Below are 5,283 nucleotides of genomic sequence, written 5' to 3' on the forward strand. Positions count from 1 at the left end.
TACAACGCTATTACTACTTGTTTCTCCAGAATTTCAATTTCTAGTGTTGGAGTCATTTCTTAGTTTTGAACAAAGAAGGGTGACCACGTCACCTCCACATGAATGTCTGCAAATATATTTCCTGATGCTTGGGAGTGATATTACCTGTGGCTCCTGAGATTCCTTCCCTCCTCCTATTAGCATAAAAATTTGGTTTATTTTGTTATCATATTCAAGACTACACATACTAGAACCAAATCAAAGAATAATGTCAACTAAGTTTGGGGTCATGGGAAACTAACAAGAAGAAGTTTGGAATTAAAAAATGTAACAGTTCTAACCTAGAACTGTCAGAGACCATTCCACACTGGATCACTTTTATGATCTAGAACTATTAATGCTAATCTGATGGTGCCTAGTGCTGCATCCAGGAAGGAAAAACTTTATATGTTGTCCTCTAAAATGAATAAATAGGCAGAAGGCAAAGAGTATCAAAAAGTCTTGCCTCTAGCACACTGATCTATCAGCTCATGGAGGATAGTACTTTACAATATGTTGACCCCTTAAAACAATGGCGCAGTTATTTTTTTTCTGCACCAGTAAATGAAGGCAGATTATGATCCATCAAATGACCAAGGTCATATAAAAAGAAGTGTGATGGTGATTGTTGGAAATCCAGTTAGGAAGGGAGTGTTGTGTTCTTTTCCAATAAGTAAGAAGCACAGCAATGAAGGGACAAAATAATAGGGAAAATTAAATCTAGATATAACTTGAGAAGAATCATGACAATCATCAAATTTGGTAAACTTTGACAATATTCAGCGTAAAAATAAATTAATACTTTTATAAATTTTACTTTGTACAATGATTAGAGTAAAGGTGATTTAATAAGCATTAGAGGATAGTTGTTGTTGTTGTTGTTATGTGCCATCGAGTCAGACTTGACTCATAGCGACCCCTCCTTGGGTTTCTGAGATAGTATCACTATTGAAGTAGATTGCCCAACCTTCCTTCCGAAGAGTGGCTCGTGAGTTTGAACCGCCAGCATTCTGGTTAGTAGTCAAGTGTCTTAGGCACTACACTACCAGAGCTCCCTTAGAGGATAGAAAGATTGGCAAAGACAAAGGATAATAAAATGATAGTTGATTAGAAGGAACAAACATTTAGGATACAGACTCTGTGGGTTCTAGGGTTTTCCCTTTTATTAACTACCAATACCAGTTGTTGTTGAGTAAATTTTGACTCATAGAGACCCCATGTGTGTCAGAGTAGAACTGTACTCTACGGGACTTCCATTGGCTGAATTCCAGGAGTACATCACCAGACATTTCTTTCAACGTGCCTCTGAGTGGACTTGAGCCCCCAACCTTTAAGTCAGCAGCTGAGTGTGTTAATCATTTGCACCACCTAGGGTGTCCTTTATTATTATTTTAATTAGTTATGGTATTTTACACATAGTACTTTGTGCTTTACATGAATCTTAGAACTCAAAAGAATATTCATCTTCTTTACATCATTGATTTTTGGTGAGTTTATCAAATTATGATTAGAAGGAACTTTGAAGTAGATAAAATAACCTCCTAATGTAAATAATATTTTCATAGTAATATTGACAGTAGGATATGCAGGCAAAAATTTAAAATTTATTTCTTATGTAATGGGAACTTTAAAGTAAGGAAGAAGTACCTATGATTTGGGAACTCAAATATATTTTGCTTTGTATTATTAATAAGCTGATTTATGTGTCTCTTCACTTTGTTTTTGACTATAATTTAATATTATAAAATACACAGTTTTCTTTTTTATTGCAAAAATAATCTTCTAAATGCCAAACTACATCACAACTCTTCAAGAAATACCTGTTTTATTAATATATAAACACCAGTTTTTTACAGGGGAATTGAAGAATGGGTATTCTGAAATTTAATTTGAACAAAATAAGAAGAAAGAATTTGTTTAGAAGAAAGATGATCAAGGCTTGATTAAAACAGTGATTATATGGATAAAGTTAAAGAATATTAATTTATACAACTAAAACCGATTTAGCACCAAATACTTAATGGGATAAACAATTATATATAGTACCCAAATGATGAGGATATTATATTCTAGTAAGAGAGATTCTAGACTGCATTCCCATGTCAAGGAAGAAAGTGATACTTACATTTATCCAAGGTCAAACACAATATTTCTGTTCTTATCCCAAATACAATTATTTATTTCTTCAGTATCATCAATTCTCTTTAGGTTATTTATTATGGCCATTTAAAATATGGTTAGGGTTCCATCATTTAAAAAATAAAATAAGTTACTCAACAATTTTATTAAAAATATTAATATACAAATATATTTTAAAAGAAAACAAACTATGCACACTTTGAACAGTAAGCAATGCAGGCCTTCAATCCTTGAGAATAGGCAGGCACATGAGATAAAGCCCACAGTTATTCACACTTTTGATTCCCCCACTGGTGATATTGGCAGAGCTAAGCAGGGAGTTAATCTTCCATTCCAAATCTGTACCATCCTGGCAGCAATGTAACTAAAGAAGAGAGTATAAAACAGGGCCAGTTGCCTTTTCTAGTCTCCCTTCTCCTACCCCAGTCATGTCTAGTAGAGAGCTGAGCCTCCATCACCATCTAGCATCAAAGAGACTGAACAGGACAGTGTGAAGTGGGCATAGTTGGCACTCTGATTCCTCTCCACCAGCATCAGCCGGGCTCAATTGAAAGCTGAGCTTTCACCTCCATACAAAATAAAGTAGGAAGAACAAGACTGTGGAAGATACTCAGAGGGGGATCTATGTAGGAGATCCTGGATAGAGAGGGAGAATAAGACGGAACAAAACTCAAAATCATTTTTAAAAAATGAGGGGGGGGGACCAGGTTTGCTGGTCTGATAGAGCCTGGTGGAATCACTGAGACTATGGCCCCTAGCTGCCCTTCAGGTCTGGAATTGAACCCACACCTGTGGCTTCCAGCCAAGCAAAAGAAAAGTATAGGAGTTGAACATTTACCTAAGGTAAATACACTCCTTGGAGAGAAAAATCATGGGAGAAAGAAGGGTTGTTTATGCACAGGGAGACAGCTCAGGGGGCAGGGGTGCATGGAGGGATGGACACAGGGAAGAGGTAATTATTGGCCAGAAGTGGGAGGGGAGCTGTTGCATTTTGGTAAATTGTGGTCAATGTCATGAGACAGAGTGTATGTGAACTGCTGTATGGAAAGTGAATTTGCTCTATAAATTTTCACCCAAATCACAATTAAAAAAAAATAGACTGTGGAAGATGGGGCTAGTTGGCACTCTACTTTTCCATTCTGATGCTAGTGGGACTCATTAGGGCATTGATATTACAACCCCATTTGGAGCATTGAGGTAAAGTGAATTCGAAAGTTGTCAGTAAGGCCAATTAAGGAGCTGAACATACATATCCAGCCCTCCCTTATACTATACTTCAACATGGGGATTGTCTGCAAATTATGCTGTGGTAGCATAGTGCCTAAGGCACTTGATTGCTAACCAGAAGGCTGGGGGTTCAAACCCACCAGCCACTCCTTGGAAGGAAGATTAGGAATATTGGGCAATCTACTTCCATAGAGAAACTGCCTCTGAAACCCAAGGAGGGGTCACTGAGTCTAATCGAAAGCAGTGAGTTGGTTATATATATATATAATCCAGGGTCTTAAAATGTCTAGAATACAGTCAGAAATCATGCTTCACATTAAGACAAGGAATATGTCACCTTCAAAGAGAAAAGACAATAAACAGATTCCAGCAATAGTAGTAAACAGATAATAGAATTATCTGATTAGGATATGAATGCAGTCATCATAGAAATTCTGCCACAAACAATTACAAATTCTCTTGAAATAAATTTAAAAAGTAGACAATTTCAACAAAGAAATAGAAGTTATTAAAAAGAAACAAATTTAAATGATTGAACTGAAAAAATAAAATCTAAAAAAAAAAAAAAAACAACCTCATTGTATGGACTCAATGGAGAAGACAAGAGACAATACGATTTACCATATCTGAACAAAAGAGAAGAAACATGTGAACAGTTTAGGAACATTTGGTTAAAAACAAAAGATAAGTTTCTTATCATTGGTGTCCCACAAAAAGGAGCTAAAAGGACTGGAGCTGAAAAATTATCCTAAGGTAATAATGGTTGAAACCTCCCAAATTTGGTGAAAAGCGTAAACTTACAGACTCAAGAAGCTGAGTGAACCTCAAGTAAAATAAACACAAAGTAACACCCAAAGGAAAATCATAATTAAACTTCTGAAAATTAAAGTAAGGGAAAAATCTTGAAAGACATCAAAGAGAAATAACATATTTTAGAGGAATACCAAATCATAGGACAGTGTATTTCTCATCTAGAACCATGGAGGCCATAAGAAGTGACAGATTTTTCAAGTACTAAAAAGAATAGCTGTCAGTCACAAATTCTATTTCTGGTGAAAATAGCTGTAAGGGCTGAAAGGGAAATTTAAAAAAATCTCAGATGAAGGAAAACTAAGAATTTGTTACTAGCTAATCTATCTTTAAAGAATGACTAAAGCAAGTTTCCTAAATATGAAGGGAATGATAACAGAAAAAAAGCTTGGAAATTCAAGATGAAAAGAACATTGTGATGGGTAATATGATAGACTATCATTTTCATAAAGGAGTCCTACTGGTGTGGTGATTTAGCACTCGGCTGATAAGCACAATATCTGCAGTTCGAACCCACCAGCTACTCAGAGGGATAAAGATGTGGCAGTCTGCTTCCTAAGGATTACAGTCTTGTCAATCATTCTATGGGATCCAATTTGAGTAGAAGTTGTCTCAATGGCATCACTTTTGGTTTCGTTGAGGGTTTATCATTTTCACTGATTTCGTATGTTTAAAGCAAAAGTTATAACACAACCTGATAAAGTGTGCAATGTATACAGAGGAGTACTTAAAATAATTTTATTTAAAAAGTTTGGTGAGTAAAGGGACCTAGATTGGGGAAAAAAAAAAAAGATCTACACTTCACTTGAAGTGGTAAGACATGTATATGGCATGACTATGAAAAGTTGCATATATATAATACATAAAGCAATTATTAAGCAAAACACACAAAGTGATAGACTCAAAAACACTATAATAATTAGAGGTGTAATCCTAAAACAAGTTCAAGTAAACCACAGGAAGGAAAGAGAAGAGAAACAGAAGAGAACTAGAAAAAATATACAAAATGACAGATGTAAGCCTCAAGATATCAATTATAACCTTAAATGTAAATGATCTAAGTAAAAGAATTAAGATACAGAAATAAGC

This window comes from Orycteropus afer, unplaced genomic scaffold (assembly GCF_000298275.1).
Source record: "Orycteropus afer afer isolate SDZICR_OR568_19922 unplaced genomic scaffold, OryAfe1.0 scaffold00280, whole genome shotgun sequence".
Lineage (NCBI taxonomy): Eukaryota > Metazoa > Chordata > Mammalia > Tubulidentata > Orycteropodidae > Orycteropus > Orycteropus afer.